The 17,754-nt window shown below is 45.0% G+C and overlaps 1 long non-coding RNA gene across 4 annotated transcripts in view; it reads right to left on the reverse strand.

Annotated features, from left to right (window-relative positions):
- LOC132539952 (uncharacterized) overlaps positions 1–16,984 on the reverse strand; it is a 44,710-nt gene extending 27,726 nt beyond the window's left edge. Inside the window, exons 1-4 of one of the 4 annotated variants that reach the window (XR_009551256.1) lie at positions 16,834–16,964; positions 10,879–10,957; positions 8,811–9,034; positions 7,347–7,652 (exon numbers count right to left, since the gene is read on the reverse strand). This is a non-coding gene — a long non-coding RNA (uncharacterized LOC132539952). Of the gene's footprint in view, positions 1–7,346; positions 7,653–8,810; positions 9,035–10,878; positions 10,958–16,833 lie in introns of those variants that run through there. The other 3 variants (XR_009551257.1, XR_009551254.1, XR_009551255.1) reach the window with 3 other exon arrangements.
- Between the last annotated feature and the right edge of the window lie 770 nt (positions 16,985–17,754).

Below are 17,754 nucleotides of genomic sequence, written 5' to 3' on the forward strand. Positions count from 1 at the left end.
TGCTAAAGGAACAAATAGGGGAAGCCTGCTGGTCTGTCCTGGCTCCTGCTCGGGCAGAAGGCTCAGGAGTTCTGGGGAGGGGAAGAAGAGGGGGAGTGGGAAAGAGGAAGAGGAGAGGGAGAGGGAGGAGGAGGAGATTCTGGTGGTGGCTGGTCTGGCACCCTCACTGGGACAGAGTTCCCAGGATCGGTTCCTGAAAACGCCGCCCCTGAATACAGAACGCTGAGGAACTCCATGTAGGGGGTTGCAACCTAGAGCTACCGACAGAATCGGAATCCCTATTTCCTTTGAGGCTGCTCTAGGCCCCCCAGCTCTGATCCCCAAACCTTCTCCAGCATCCCCTTGGGGACAGAAGCGTGCCCTCACAGGAGCCATGGCCCTGGCGACTGTGCTCCTTTAACTTCATTTCTCGAGGAATTCATGGGCACTGATTGTGTTAGAGGATCTGGCTTGCTGGGCCTTGGGACAATCACATGCAGAACAAAGCTGGCTTTTTGCCATCAGAGATACCAGACGCCACGGGTGGGTGCCTCGGGAAGGATCCAGAAGCCACCCCATCAGGCTCCTGGCCCAGGCTCCCCTCCCCAGAGCCCTGCCCCACTAGAGAAAGATAGAAACAGGCTGGAGGTATGGATCCACCTGCCAACACCCATGTTCAGTGAGGAAGCAATGACAGAAGCCAGAACTTCCACAGTCTGCACCCCATGAAGAATTTTGGTTCATACTCCCAGAGGGGTAAAGATAACCAGAGGGGGGAGTCGGGCGGTAGCGCAGCGGGTTAAGCACAGGTGGTGCAAAGCGCAAGGACTCGCGTAAGGATCCAGGTTCGAGCCCCCGGCTCCCCATCTGCAGGGGAATTGCTTCACAGGCAGTGAAGCAGGTCTGCAGGTGTCTATCTTTCTCTCCCCCTCTCTGTCTTCCCCTCCTCTCTCCATTTCTCTCTGTCCTGTCCAACAACGATGACATCAATAACAACACCAATAATAACTACAACAATAAAACAACAAGGGAAACAAAAGGGAGTAAGTAAGTATTTTTTAAAAATTTAAAAAATAAAAGATAACCAGAGGGCTCTGAATCCCAATTCCACCAAGACCCAAAGCATTAAAATATAGAGGAGTTGGGCGGTAGCGCAGCGGGTTAAGCACACGTGGTGCAAAGCGCAAGCACCAGCGTAAGGATCCTGGTTCGAGCCCCCGGCTCTCCACCTGCAGGGGAGTCACTTCACAGGCGGTGAAGCAGGTCTGCAGGTGTCTGTCTTTCTCTCCCCCTCTCTGTCTTCCCCTCCTCTCTCCATTTCTCTATGTCCTATCCAACAACAGTGACATCAATAACAACAATAACTACAACAACAATAAAAAACAACAAGGGCAACAAAAGGGAAAATAAATAAATAAATATTAAAAATTATTTAAATATATATATATATATATAGAGAGAGAGAGATAGGTGTAGAGATATAGAGAGTGAGAGATAGAAAGTCAGCCCCTATCTGTGCCCTTGGGAGAACCACTGCAGTTTCCAGCGGAGGGACTGGGGACACAGAACTCTGGTGGTGGAACTCATGTGCAACTGTACCCCTGTTATATTGTAATTCTGTATATCAATATTAAATCACTAATTAAAAATTAAAAAATAGGGGCCTGGTTTTGGTGCACCTGGTTAAGCGCACGTTACAATGCGCAGTTACCCAGGTTCAAGTCCCTGGTCCCCACGTGCAGGGGAAAAGCTTCATGAGTGGTGAAGCAGGGCTGCAGGTGTCTCTCTGTCTCCCTCCCTCTCTATCCCACCCTTCCCTCTTAATTTCTGCCTGTCTCTATCCAATAAATAAAGATAATAAAAAAATTAAAAATAAAAAAGATGTAATTATGAGAGAGAGAATATCATCAGCTTCAGCTCAGTTGGTTAGCAAAACTTTTTCTGGTTTTTCAAGTTTACCAGGAATTCTAATATTTCAAAAGTACGTGGCTCTAAATGTAAAAAGATCTTTTTTTTTAAATTTAGAGCTTTATTAGTAATAGTTAACAGCATAGTCTTTTTAAAATTTATTTATTTAATATTTATTTATTGGATAGAGACAACCAGAAATCAAGAGAAGAAGGGAGAGAGGGAGAGAGACAGAGAGATACCTGCAGTCCTGCTTCATCACTTGCAAAGCTTTCCCCTGCAGGTGGGGACGGGGGGCCTGAACCTGGGCCCTTGTGCATTGTAACAGGAGCACTCAACCAGGTGAGCCACCACCCAGCCCCTGCATAGTCTTTTTTTTCTCCCACCACTCCTGTCACCAAGGATCTGTGTCCCCATCCCATCCCTGAAGGCCACCACTCTAGTTCTCCCCAAGTCTTAGATACAGGTTGGCATTATTTATTTATTTATTTATTTATTCCCTTTTGTTGCCCTTGTTGTTTTATTGTTGTAGTTATTATTGTTGTTGTCATTGTTGGATAGGACAGAGAGAAATGGAGAGAGGAGGGGAAGACAGAGAGGGGGAGAGAAAGATAGACACCTGCAGACCTGCTTCTCCGCTTGTGAAGCGACTCCCCAGCAGGTGGGGAGCCGGGGGCTCGAACCCGGATCCTTACTCTGGTCCTTGCGCTTTGCGCCATGTGCGCTTAACCCGCTGCGCTGCCGCCTGACTCCCTAGGTTGGCATTTTGTACTCACATTCGCGTGTTCCATCCCGTATATTCCGCATCTGAGTGCAGCCACCCTGGAGCTGTCCTGAACCTCCTGACTGGCTTCACTGAGCTTCATCGTCTCCAGTTCCATCCACTTTATTCCAAAGGACACAAGATCATCTTTTTACTGCTGAGTAATACTCCACTGAGTAGATGTCCCATAACTTTTTTCTCCAGTCATCCGTCAGAAGGCATTTTGGTTGTTTCCATGCTTTTGCTATTGTGAATAAAGTTGCTGTGAAGATGAGGTGTGCATATAACCCTTCAGGTCACTGTTATTATCTCTTTAGGGTAAATGCCTAGGAGTAGAATTGCCGGGTCATAAACTATTTCCATTTGTCTTTGTTGAAGGGTTCTCCATCCTGTTCTCCACAACGGCTGCACCAATTGGCACCCCGCCAGCCATGCAGTGGAGTTCCTCTCTCTCTCCACATCCTCTCCAACATTTATCTTCTCTCGCTTTAATGCAAAGAGACTTTATAATCTCATACTCTCACTCTGACCTGCTTCTCATCTTAACATACAGGTAGAAATGTGTATAGAAATTTGTGCAGTGGGTAGCACAGTGGGTCAAGTGCAAGTGGCGTGCAAAGCGCAGGGACCAGCGTAAGGATCCCAGATCAAGCCCCCAGCTCCCCACCTGCAGGGGGGTCGCTTCACAGGCGGTGAAGCAGGTCTGCAGGTGTCTGTCTTTCTCTTGCCCCGTCTTCCCCTCCTCTCTCCATTTCTCTCTGTCCTGTCCAACAACAACAACATTAATAATAACAACAATAACTAAAACAACAAAACAAGGGCAACAAAAGGGAATAAATATGAAAAATTAAAAAAAAAAAAAAAGAAATTTCTGCAGTAGGGGCCAGGCAGTGGCATACACTACCTGGGTTCAAGTCCCTGGTCCCCACCTGCAGGGGGGAAGCTTCACAGGTGGTGAAGCAGGGCTTCAGGTGTCTCTCTGTCTCTCTCCTTGTCTATGTCTCCTCCACTCTCAATTTCTCTGTCTCTATCCAATAATAAATAAATAAAAATTTAAAAACATATGTACAGTAGATAAAGGTGGTGAGTCCATGTCCAATATGCTAATATGTCTCCATATCTAGCAAATGGGGCTACACTATATCATTCTGTGATGAAAGCTTATATCCAAAATGCCTAACGATTCCTCAAGATAGTGGAGTCTATATATAGCAAACCTACAGCCAACATCATACTCAATGGTGAAAAACTGGAATCATTTCCCCTCAGATCAGGTACTAGACAGGGCTGCCCACTATCACCATTACTATTCAACATAGTGTTGGAAGTTCTTGCCATAGCAATCAGGCAGGAGCAAGGAATTAAAGGGATACAGATTGGAAGAGAAGAAGTCAAACTCTCCCTATTTGCAGATGACATGATAGTATACATAGAAAAACCTAAGGAATCCAGCAAGAAGCTTTTATAAATCATCAGGAAATACAGTAAGGTGTCAGGCTACAAAATTAACATTCAAAAGTCAGTGGCATTCCTCTATGCAAACACTAAGTTAGAAGAAGCTGAAGGAAGTCGGGCTGTAGAACAGCGGGTTAAGCACAGGTGGCGCAAAGCACAAGGACCGGCATAAGGATCCCGGTTCGAACCCCGGCTCCCCACCTGCAGGGGAGTCGCTTCACAGGCAGTGAAGCAGGTCTGCAGGTGTCTATCTTTCTCTCCTCCTCTCTGTCTTCCCCTCCTCTCTCCATTTCTCTCTGTCCTATCCAACAATGATGACAACAATAATAACTACAACAATAAAACAAGGGCAACAAAAGGGAATAAATAAATGAAAATAAAATATTTTAAAAAATTAAAAAAAAAAGAAGCTGAAATCCAGAAATCAATTCCTTTTACTATAGGAAAAAAAAAAAACAATAAAATATCTAGGAGTAAACCTAACCAAAGAAGTGAAAGACTTGTATACTGAAAATTATGAATCACTACTCAAGGAAATTGAAAAAGACACAAAGAAGTGGAAAGATATTCCGTGTTCATGGGTTGGAAGAATTAACATGATCAAAATGAATATACTACCCAGAGCCATTTACAAATTTAATGCTACCCCCATCAACATCCCAACCATTTTTTTAGGAGAATAAAGCAAAAGCTACAAATGTTTATCTGGAACCAGAAAAGGCCTAGAATTGCCAAAACAATCTTGAGAAGAAAGAACAGAACTGGAGGCATCACACTCCCAGATCTCAAACTGTATTATAGGGCCATTGTCATCAAAACTGCTTGGTACTGGAACATAAATAGATACACTGATCAGTGGAATAGAATTGAGAGCCCGGGGGGGGGGGGGGGGGGGGGTCTGGCGGTGGCGCAGTGGGTTAAGCGCATGTGGCGCAAGGCAGGGACGGGCGTAAGGATCCCCACCTGCAGGGGAGTCGCTTCACGGGCGGTGAAGCAGGTCTGCAGGTGTCTTTCTCTCCCCCTCTCTCTCTGTCTTCCCCTCCTCTCTCCATTTCTCTCTGTCCTATCCAACAACAAAACAACGTGGCAATAATAACCGCACCAAGGCCGCAACAACTAGGGCAACAAAGGGGGGGAAATAGCCTCCAGGAGCGATGGATTCATGGTGCAGGCACCGACCCAGCAATAACCCTGGAGGAAAAAAAAAAAAGAATTGAGAGCCCAGAAGTGAGCCCCCACACCTATGGACATCTCATCTTTGACAAAGGTGCCCAGACTATTAAATGGGAAAAGCAGAGTCTCTTCAACAAATGGTGTTGGAAACAATGGGTTGAAACATGCAGAAGAATGAAACTGAATCACTGTATTTCACCAAATACAAAAGTAAATTCCAAGTGGATCAAGGACTTGGATGTTAGACCAGAAACTATCAGATACTTAGAGGAAAATATTGGCAGAACTCTTTTCCGCTTAAATTTTAAAGATATCTTCAATGAAACGAATCCAATTACAAAGAAGACTAAGGCAAGCATAAACCTATGGGACTACATCAAATTAAAAGGCTTCTGCACAGCTAAAGAAACCACTGCTCAAACCAAGAGACCCCTCACAGAATGGGAGAAGATCTTTACATGCCATACATCAGACAAGAGTTTAATAACCAAAATATATAAAGAGCTTGCCAAACTCAACAACAAGACAACAAATAACCCAAAATGGAGAGAGGACATGGACATTCACCACAGAAGAGATTCAAAAGGCTAAGGAACACATGAAAAAATGCTTCAAGTCTTTGATTGCCAGAGAAATGCAAATAAAGACAACAATGAGATACCACTTCACTCCTGTGAGAATGTCATACATCAGAAAAGGTAGCAATGACAAATGCTGGAGAGGGTGTGGGGTCAAAGGAACCCTCCTGCACTGCTGGTGGGAATGTAAATTGGTCCAACCCCTGTGGAGAACAGTCTGGTGAACTCTCAAAAAGCTAGAAATGGACCTACCCTATGATCCTGCAATTTCTCTCCTGGAGATAGATCCTAAGGAACCCAATACACCCATCCAAAAAGATCTTTGTACACCTATGTTCTTGGCAGCACAATTTGTAATAGCCAAAACCTGGAAGCAACTCAGGTATCCAAGAACAGATGAGTGAGTGTCTGAGCAATTTGTGGTCTATATACACAATGGAATACTATTTAGCTATAAAAAATGGTGACTTCACCGTTTTCAGCTGATCTTGGATGGACCTTGAAAAATTCATGCTATGTACAAACTATTGTATTTACTGTTGAATGTAAAACTTTAATTCCCCAATAAAAAATAAATTAAAAAAAAAAGAAAGAAAAATTCATGCTAAGTGAAATAAGTCAGAAACAGAAGGATAAATATGGGATGATCTCACTCTCAAGCAGAAGCTGAAAAACAAGATCAGAAGAGAAAACACAAGTAGAACCTGAACTGGAATTGGCGTATTGCACCAAAGTAAAAGACTCTGGGGTGGGTGGGGGGGGAGAATACAGGTCCAAGAAGGATGACAGAGGACCTAGTGGGGGTTGTATTGTTATATGGAAAACTGGGAAATGTTATGCATGTACAAACTATTGTATTTACTGTTGAATGTAAAACATTAATTCCCCAATAAATTTAAAAAAATAAAATAAAATAATAAAATACAGAAAACATTTTCTGACTGGCTTGAAAAAAAAATTCCTGACATAGGTTTCTGACAGTAAATCAGAGCCATTAAAAAAAAAATCTACTTGTAAAACCCAGAATCACTGAGAATTCGTCTCTCCATAGGGTCATATATCTATTTCCTTGAAGTTCACTCCAAAGGATCTTGCCCGTAACAGTCTTTACTCAGATGCATTTTTTCTGCGAACATTATCGACCAAAACAAATATTCCCCTGAGCCAGCCTAAGCATCTTATTAGCTGTAAACTGCATTATCTGAAAGACGATCAATAATCTTCTGGTTTACAGAGCTCCCAACGTAGAATTCCAAACCACATTAGCAGGGAGAGGAGCAGACATAACAGGCTTTGTCTTGCCTGGTTACTGTTAAGATTTCTTCATGCAGTTGGAGCTGAGTGTTAATCATCTCTGAGAGCAGGGAAGGATGTCATTTGGAGAAACACACACAGACATACACACAGAGAGAGACACACACACACCAAAGACAGTTTTGAGACTGTTGTATTTTTTTTAGTGATTTAATAATGATTAACAAGACTGTAAGACAACAAGGATACAATTCCACACAATTCCCACCATCAGAGCTCTGTGTCCCTTCCCCTCCATTAGAAACTTCCCTATTTTTTTTTTACCCCTCTTTGAGTGTGTATAGACCAAAATTCTTTGTGGGGTTCAGAAGGTAGAAGGTCTGGCTTCCGTAATCGTTTCTCTGCTGGACATGGGCTTTAGCAGGTGGATCCACACCCCCAGCCTGTTTCTGTCTTTCAGAGTCGGGCAGGGCTCTGAAAAGGGGAGGTCGTCTGCCCAGGGAAGTCAGGTTGGCATCATGGTAGCATCTGCAATTTGGTGGCTGAAAGGCGGTAAGATAAAAAGCAGGACACATTATTTACTAAGCAGGAACCAAAAGATAAGAATAAAACAGATGAAAAGTAGGGGTCTTCATGTGGGAAGAAGCTAGGAAGTTTGCTTTAGGTATGTCCCATGGAGCCCATGACTAGCAATTTTTGCCTGAGCCTGATAGCTAACACCTACAGTGGACTAAAAGTCTGTCTGGGAAGATGGTGACAGAGTTGAGACTAGGGCTAAAAGCTGGATTAGGGGAGTCAGGCGGTAGCGCAGCAGGTTAAGCGCACGTGCCGCAAAGTGCAAGGAGCCGCGTAAGGTTGCTGGTTCGAGCCCCCGGCTCCCCACCTGCAGGGGAGTTGCTTCACAGGCAGTGAAGCAGGTCTGCAGGTGTCTGTCTTTCTCTCCCCCTCTCTGTCTTCCCCTCCTCTCTCCATTTCTCCTGTCCTATCTAACGACGACATCAATAACAACAACAACAATAATAACTACTACAACAATGAAAAACAGCAAGGGCAACAAAAGGGAAATAAATAAATAAATATTTTTTTAAAAAGCTGGATTAGGGCAGAGAGTAGCTTCCAAATATGAGGAAAGTAGATTTTAAAAAAGAACATTCCAGTGGTCCGGGAGGTGGCGCAGTGGATAAAGCATTGGATTATCAACCATGAGGTCTGGAGTTCGATCCCCGGCAGCACATGGACCAGAGTGATGGCTGGTTCTTTCTCTCCTCTTATCTTTCTCATGAATAAATAAATAAATTCTAAAAAAAACAAAACAAAACAAAAAAAAAACTGATCAGTGCTCTGGTTAAAAAAATGTTAGGGGGAGTCGGGCAGTAGCACAGCGGGTTAAGCACAGGTGGCGCAAAGCACAAGGACCGGCATCAGGATCCCGGTTCGAACCCCGGCTCCCCACCTGCAGGGGAGTCGCTTCACAGGCGGTGAAGCAGGTGTGCAGGTGTCTGTCTTTCTCTCCCCCTCTCTGTCTTCCCCTCCTCTCTCCATTTCTCTCTGTCCTATCCAACAACGACAACAACAATAATAACTACAACAATAAAACAACAAAGGCAACAAAAGGGAATAAATAAATAAAATAAATATTTAAAAAACAAAAAAAATGTTAAAAAAAAAAGAACATTCCAGAACCTTCCATCATCATTCACCTGAGTTTGTGGGACGTCCGAGCTATTCAGAAACCAGAGGGAAAGGCCACAGCTGATGAAAGACAGATGTTATTTCATATGTACTTAGATTTACTTTGCCGATTCCCAGAGAGAGCAGGCAGAGTGCCCCAGTGGGGTGTGGTGCTGGAGATGAAACCTGAAATATTCATTCAAGTCCCCGGGTTCAGGTCCTGAGTCACTTCCTCCTGGGGTGGGAGGGGGGCCTGAAAGACAGATGTCAAAGGTGTCGATGTGACCCAGTGAGAACTTCCAAAGGCACACAGCCTCCAGGGTTGTCCTACAAATCTACTGCTCCTGGAGGCCATTTTTTCCTCATTGTTGTTGTTATTGCTATTGTTGTTGCTGGACAGGACAGAGAAATTGAGAGAGGTGAGGAAGACAGAAAGGCGGAGAGAAAGACAGACACCTGCACCTGCTTCATCACTTGTGAAGCGACCTCCTGCAGGTGAGGAGCCGGGGACTCGAACCGGGATGGTTATGCTTTGTCCTGTGTGTGCTTAGCCTGGTGTGCTACCATCTAGCCCCCAAGAGTAATGATCTCAGCAGAAGCAGCAAATGAAACCCTTTCTGAATTGTAAGTATGTATTACAAGTCCTGGCTCTCTCCACTCTGGGGTCCCCCGCACCACCACCCCAGGCTTGATTGCAGCTGTATTCTCGCACCTTCAGACCTCTGAGACCCTCCCACCTCACATGGGTTGGAGGGGTCTGACTTAAGCACCGGGCTTGGGCATCTCCGAGGAAAAAGCACTTCCCAGGGGAATGTTCAGCTCTGACCTTCACAAGATGACTGATGGCTGTGCCGTGAGGCTCCACCACTAGATGAGAAGGGGGCCAGGCAGTGGTGCACCTGGTTACGCGCACACATCACAATGCGCAAGGACTCCGGTTCAAGCCCCTGGTCCCCACCTGCAGGGGGGAAGCTTCATAAGTGGTGAAGCAGGTGTCTTGCTGTCTCTCCCTCTCTATCTCAATTTCTCTCTGTCTCTATTCAATAATAACTAAAACACAAAGATAAAAAAAAAAAAAGATGTCCAGGGGGTGGTGCTGCAGCTAAGGCACAGGACTTGCAAGCATGAGGTCCTGAGTTCCAGTCCCAGTACTGCATGCCAGAGTGGTACTCTAGTGACTCCCTCTCTGTCCTCAATCACTCGCCAGGAGACAGCTGACCTGGTAGAGTGCACACCTCATTATGCACAAAGATCGGTTTGAACATCTGGACACAATCAGTTGCCACTTTGGGACAATTCATCTGTATCTGAATTTAAAAAAATGGTCTGGAGTGATAAAAATCTCAAGGTCTGGGGCTGGGTGGTGGCGCACCTGCTTGAGTGCACACGTTACAATGCGCAAGGATCCAGGTTCGAGCCCTCAGTCCCCACCTGCAGGGGGAAAGCTTCACAAGTGGTGAAGCAGGGCTGTAGGTGTCTCTGTTCTCACCCTCTCTATCCCTCCCTCCCCTCTCAATTTCTGACTGTCTCTATCCAATAAATGAAGATAATAATAAAAAAAAAAATCTCAAGGTCTGAGCTCAGAAAACATAAAGTTCCCAATGGTATTTGTTTATAAGAGTTTAAGAGAGGCTAGGCTACCAGCAAAATGGTTCTGCAAATGACTTTCACGCCTGAGGCTCTGAGGCCTGAGGCTCTGAAGTCTCAAATTCAATCCCCAGCACCACCATCAGCCAGGGGTGAGCTGTGTTCCAGTGTCTCTCTGTGTATCTTTCTCTCTGGTCTCTCTTATTAAAGCAAATAAACAAAATATTTAAAAGGGTAGGGGGAGGATGGTGATGGTGCACCCAGTTAAGTGCACGTATTACAGTGCACAAGGACCCAGGTTCAAGCCTTGGTCCCCACCTGTAGGGGGAAAGCTTCAGATCGCTCTCTCTCTCCCTCTCCCTGCCCCACTCTCCCCCCCCTTTCCCTCTCAACTTCTCTCTGCCTCTATTCAAAACAAGCAAATAAAATATATATTTTAGGAAGTCAGGCAGTAGTGCAGTGGGTTAAGCGCAGGTGGTGCCCGGAACAGGGACATGAAGAAAGACCAACCAGGTAAGATGACTATCAGAATCATATCTTCTCGGTCAGGATAAGGACCCCGCAGGTTAAGGGAGCTGCAGTCCCGCCCCTTAAGAGAAAAGAAAAAGAAAAAGTGGCTTCATAGGAAGCGGGAAGCTAAGAGAGAAATTAAAATGGGGCAGGAGTTCTCAAAGAATGAGGAGCTCTTCCTCTCTGTACTGCAGCAGATGCTGATGGGGAGAGGAATCAAGAAAGCTTCACAAGCAGTGAAGCTGGGCTGCAGTGGATTTGCAGTGCAGTCACTGAGCCCCAGCAATAACCCTGGAGGCAAAAGAAAAAAAATTGTCTTCTGAGCTAGTTGCCTCAATGACCATTTAAAAATATATACATATATAACCTGGAAAAAGCAGCAAATTCAGAAAGATCTAAGGAATTTTGTGCTGTCAAGAAGGCACAGATTTCTCTTGACATCTTGATAGAATTTCACCTTCGGACCAAGAAGGAAACTTATGTAACAGTGACTGTGGCAGCCTGGGGTCCTTCGTTCCACCATCCTTCCACTGTCTTTATTGTTGCGTGATCTCATCTGCATCACATGACTTGGTTTTTCACCTTCAGGAATCCGTAGACAGCATCAACTTGTACCTCTGAAGGGAATCAGAAGGTGAGCTCCCCTGGGAGGTCACTTAGGCAGACAGTTCTTGGAGTGGAAGGCGATGGCGAACCACTAGGTGGAGTAAGAGTCCTCCTAGGGAGTCAGGAGGTAGCGCAGTGGGTTAAGATGAAGCACAAGGACCAGCATAAGGAGGTCGAGCCCCTGGCTCCCCACCTGCAGGGGAGTTGCTTCACAGGCGGTGAAGCAGGTCTGCAGGTGTCTATCTTTCTCTCCTCCCTCTTTCTTCCCCTCCTCTCTCCATTTCTCTCTGTCCTATTCAACAATGGCGACATCAATAATAACTACAACAACAATAAAAAACAAGGGTAACAAAAGGGAAAATAAATAAATATTAAAGAAAAAAAAAAAATAATCCTCCTCCTTGTGTCCCATACAAAGTACAAAGCTCTGGGCAGGCAGGCTGCCAATGGTGGCCTTTGGGAGTGGGCGTGAGGGTTGTGTGTCCCCAAAGACAGAAAGACCTCTCAGATGCCTTTAAATATATATCCCAAAAAATATTTATTCATTTATCCCCTTTTGTTGCCCTTGTTGTTTTTCTATTGTTGTAGTAGTTATTATTGTTGCTGTTATTGATGTCGTTGTTGTTAGATAGGACAGAGAGAAATAGAGAGAGGAGGGGAAGACAAGAGAGGAGGAGAGAAAGACAGACACCTGCAGACCTGCTTCACCACCTGTGAAGCAACTCCCCTGTAGGTGGGGAGCCGGGGGCTCGACCTGGGATCCTTATGCCTGTCCTTGTGCTTCATGCCACCTGCGCTTAACCCACTGCGCTACCTCCCGACTCCCTAGGAGGACTCTTACTCCACCTAGTGGTTCTCCATCGCCTTCCACTCCAAGAACTGTCTGCCTAAGTGACCTCCCAGGGGAGCACACCTTCTGATTCCCTTCAGAGGTACATGTTGATGCTGTCTACGGATTCCTGAAGGTGAAAAACCAAGTCATGTGATGCAGATGAGATCACGCAACAATAAAGACAGTGGAAGGATGGTGGAACGAAGGACCCCAGGCTGCCACAGTCACTGTTACGTAAGTTTCCTTCTTGGTCCGAAGGTGAAATTCTATCAAGATGTCAAGAGAAATCTGTGCCTTCTTGACAGCACAAAATTCCTTATCTTTCTGAATTTGCTGCTTTCCCCAGGTTATATATGTATATATTTTTAAATGGTCATTGAGGCAACTAGCTCAGAAGACAATTTTTTTTTCTTTTGCCTCCAGGGTTATTGCTGGGGCTCAGTGACTGCACTGCGAATCCACTGCTCCTGGAGGCCATTTTTCCCATTTTGTTGTGCTTGTTGTAGTGGTCATTGTCATCATAGCTGTTGTGGTTGTTGGATGGAACAGAGAGAAATGCAGAGAGGAGAGGAAGACAGAGAGGAGGAGAGAAAGACACCTGCAGACCTGCTTCACCGCCTGTGAAGCGACCCCCACTGCAGATGGGGAGCTGGGGGCTCGAACCGGGTTCTTTATGCCGGTCCTTGAGCTTTGAGGCACCTGCCCTACCACCCAGCCCCAAGAAGAGAAATCTTGAAGCTGTTTGCAGCATCATTTTCTCTAGGACAATTAAAAAATATTTCAGCATTGCAAAAAATTATATATATAATACTGCACCAAAGTAAAGAACTCAGGGTGGGGGGGAGGCTTTCAGGTCCTGGTTACTGATGGTGGAGGAGGACCTAGGTTGGGGGGTGGGTGTTTTGCAGAAAACTGAGAAATGTTACACATGTACCAGCCACTGTACTTACCGTAAACCATCAATCTCCAATAAAAATATGAAAGTACATCATAAGTCAGAGACTTTTCCTCCTTGCCCCAAAGTTCTCACCCAAACTCTAGATCCCCAGTAGCCAAAGTTTTCCTCCTCCATCCACAATAGGAAATCAGGAAGGAAGCGTGGAGTAAAAATCCATAAGTAAAATAGAGTGAGGATCATAACGATGTCCTGGTTTTGTCTGTCCAGGAAGAACATTCAGTTTCTTTAAAAGCTATGTGGACGGTGCAAAACACAAGGACCGGCGTAAGAATCCCGGTTCGAGCCCCCAGCTCCCCACCTGCAGGGGAGTCGCTTCACAGGCGGTGAAGCAGGTCTGCAGGTGTCTGTCTTTCTCTTCCTCTCTCTGTCTTCCCCTCCTCTCTCCATTTCTCTCTGTCCTGTCCAACAATGAGTGTCATCAACAACAACAATAATAACCACAAGACTACAACAACAAGGCAACAAAAGGGGGAAAATTGGGAGTCGGGCTGTAGTGCAGTGGTTAAGTTTGTATGGCACGAAGTGCAAGGACCGGCGTAAGGATCCCGGTTCGAGCCCCCGGCTCCCCACCTGCAAGGGAGTCACTTCACAGGCGGTGAAGCAGGTCTGCAGGTGTCTGTCTTTCTCTCCCCGTCTTCCCCTCCTCTCTCTATTTCTCTCTGTCCTATCCAACAACGAACGATATCAACAACAATAACCACAACGAGGCTACAACAACAAGGGCAACAAAAGGGGGAAAAATGGCCTCCAGGAGCAGTGGATTCATGGTGCAGGCACTGAGCCCCAGCAATCACCCTGGAGGCAAAAACAAAACAAAACAAAACAAAAAAAAAAACTAGAGACCTACTAAACTCCAGCTTCAGGGTGAAGGAGATAGCATAAAGGTTACGCAAGAGTTTTTATGCCCCAGGCGCCAGAAATCCTAGGTTCAATCCCCAGCACCACCATAAATCAAAGCTAAACTAAGTTCTGGCAGGAAGAGGAGGGGGAGGGGGAGGGGAGGAAGAAGAAGAAGGAAGGGAGCTAGGAGGAAGCAAACTGTTTCTAAGACTTTCTCAAGAACTCTGGTGGTGGTGATCTTTGGGAAGTGGGAGGGTAAGGATACAGAACTTGGGTGGTGAATGTGGTCTAGAACTCTACACTAATCTGACCATTTGTAACCCACTAGTAATCACAATTTTTAAAAATTTTATTACAGTTTTCTTTTTAAAAAAAATATTTATTCCCTTTTGTTGCCCTTGTTTTATTGTTGTAGTAGTTGTTGTTGTTATTGTCGTCGTCGTTGGGTAGGACAGAGAGAAATGGAGAGAGGAGGGGAAGACAGAGAGGGGGAGAGAAAGACAGACACCTGCAGACCTGCTTCACCGCCTGTGAAGCGACTCCCCTGCAGGTGGGGAGCCGGGGGCTCGAACCGGGATCCTTATGGGGAATTTACCATTTTTAATAGCTGAGTTATATATATATGTGTGTGTGTGTGTGTGTGTGTGTGTGTGTGTGTGTGTGTGTGTGTGTGTGTATCTCTATATATATGTATATATATCACAAACAAATCTTTTTAGAGCATCCCTGGAAGGTAAGCAAATCCAGGAAACACCAGAGGAAACCAGGTACTGTTTCTCTTATCTGAGAGAGAAGAAGAAAAAAGGAAACACACCTGGAAATAGTAACAGATATAGAGGTAACTTGGAAAAGAAGTGAAAGCAGGACTGTTGAAAAATGGGAAATATTTGGGAGTCAGTCGGTAGCGCAGCAGGTTAAGCGCAAGGACCAGCATAAGGATCCCGGTTCGAGCCCCCGGCTCCCCACCTGCAGGGGAGTCGCTTCACAGGCGGTGAAGCAGGTCTGCAGGTGTCTGTCTTTCTCTCCCCCTCTCAGTCTTCCCCTCCTCTCTCCATTTCTCTCTGTCCTATCCAACAATGACATCAATAACAATAATAATAACCACAACGATAAAACAAGGGCAACAAAAAGGAATATATATACATATATATGTATATATATATATACATATATATATATATATATATATATATATATATATATATGAAAAATGGGAATTATATATGGAGAAAGAGAGAGGGAGAGAGAGAGAACCAAGCCATACCTGTGATCTTGGGAGAACTACTACAGATTCCATGGAGGAGATGGAGACACAGAACTCTGGCAGTGGGAACCGTATGGAATTATGCCCCTGTTGAACTCTGCAACTTGCCCCTATTATTTTATAATTTTTAAAGAATTTATTTATTTATGAGAAAGACAGGCAGAGAGAGAAAGAACCAGACATTACTCTGGTACATGTGCTGCCGGGGACTGAACTTGGGACCTCATGGTTGAGAATCCAGTGCTTTATCCACTGCGCCACCTCCTGAACCACTTATTTTATAATTTTTTTTTTTTTAAATATTTTATTTATTCCCATTTGTTGCTCTTGTTGTTATATTGTTGTGGTTATTATTGTTGTTAGATAGGACAGAGAGAAATGGAGAGAGGAGGGGGAAGACAGAGAGGGCAGGAGAAAGACAGACACCTGCAGACCTGCTTCACCGTGTATGAAGCGACTCCTCTGCAGGTGGGGAGCCGGGGGCTCGAACCGGGATCCTTACGCGGGTCCTTGCACTTTGTGCATGTGCTTAACCTGCTGTGCTACCACCCGACTCCCTATTTTATAATTTTTTAAATGAATATTAAGTCACTAATAAAATATTGAAGTTCAGTTTATGGTGGTGCTGGGGGTTGAACCTAGGACCTCTGATGTATTAAGCCTTAAGTTTGAAAAAATCTCCTTGCACAGCCATCATGCCATGGCCTCAACCTGGGTAAAAAAGTGTTGCCTACATGCACGTCCAGTGGAGAAGCAATTACAGAAGCCAGAATTCCCACCTTCTGCACCCCAAAAAAGAATTTTGATCCATACTCCCAGAGGGGGGTAAAATTGGGCCAGAGGGCTCTGAACTCCAATTTCCTCCTCAGGACCCTGAGAGAAAGGAAAAGGAAGGACATTCAGGTATGGTAATGGGTGTTAGTGTGACTTAGAAAGGAGGAGAAGGTGGTCCGGGAGGTGGTGCAGTGACAAAGCTTTGGGCTCTCAAGCATGAGGTCTTGAGTTTGATCCCCGGCAGCACATGTGCTGGTTCTTTCTCTCCTGTCTTCCTCATAAATAAATAAAATAAATAAAAATAAATTTTAGAAAAGGAAAAAGGAAGAGAAGACATGATCATAGGGGGAAAAAAAAAGGATATATATTTATATAATAGTCAACCCATATCTGTGACTTTGGGAGAATCACTGCAGTTTCCAATCAAGGAAATAGGGACACAGAACTCTGGTCTTGGGAACGGTGTGGAATTATACCCCTATTGTCTTATCATTTTGTAAATCAACATGAAACCACTAAAAAAAGGGGGGGGTCTTGCATTTGACTCCTAATAATTCTATTCCTAGCCAGTGAAGACCTGGTGTTGACAACCTGGATTTCTCGGGAAAGAGATGCTAATTCCCAAACCCCCCCCCCCAAAAAAAAAAAATAATAATAAAATTTAAAATAAAGGAGCCTTACGGTAGAAACTGGAGGACCATGTTTTGCTACTCCCAGAGTCTTGGGGCTGAGACTGACAGACCACGTGCACCCGCAACTGCCGTGAACTTGACAAGCCGCCCCCGAAGCCCCGGCTCGCAGCGCCCCGCCCCATTCCTGCACCCACCAGGTGAGCACCCAATCGCTGCCAGCCCCGCCCCGCCCCGCCCCCCAGTGACGTTCCTATTTAACTAGGCGTTACCCACAATGCATTTGGAAAAATAAATTAGGAAAAAAACGTTCTTCTTTCACGTCATTATGGTCATATCCGATATTGTAAAAAGCGATTTTTGTTTTATTGATTTTCGTTTCATCAGAAAAGAGGGGATATCTGTTTTTTTTGGTTTTGGCAGCCACCAAAAGCAGTCTCCTAAGTGTAAAAAGAGTAGCTGCGTGGACTATAAATACCTAGGGATTCAACCTTTTCTGCAGTTGGTCCGAGAGTTGTGGTTTATTGTTAAGCTGTTTAACATTGTCTCCCATCCACAACTGAATTTGACTGGCTTGTGCTTTTTGCCCTGATAAAAGACATCAACGCACCTATATGATTCGAATATTGTTTAAAGGTGATTTTTAGTTTGTAGCTTCAATGGAAAAAGGCTTTTGAAGAGTTTTTCTCATCATTAACTTTCCAGCAGCATTATGTATTTCAAAGTGTCTAGAAAAATATTTGTACACAAAAATTGTTTTTGGTTTAATGAGCTTCAAACTTCTCCTGCCCCACTAGGGAAAGAGAGAGACAGGCTGGGAGTATGGATCCACCTGTCAACACTCATGTTCAGCGGGGAAGCAATGACAGAAGCCAGACCTTCCACCTTCTGCATCCCACAATGACCCTGGGTCCATCCTCCCAGAGGGATAGAGAATGGGAAAGCTGTCAGGGGAGGGGAGGGGAGGGGAGGG

This window comes from Erinaceus europaeus, chromosome 8 (genome assembly GCF_950295315.1).
Source record: "Erinaceus europaeus chromosome 8, mEriEur2.1, whole genome shotgun sequence".
Classification (NCBI taxonomy): Eukaryota; Metazoa; Chordata; class Mammalia; order Eulipotyphla; family Erinaceidae; genus Erinaceus; species Erinaceus europaeus.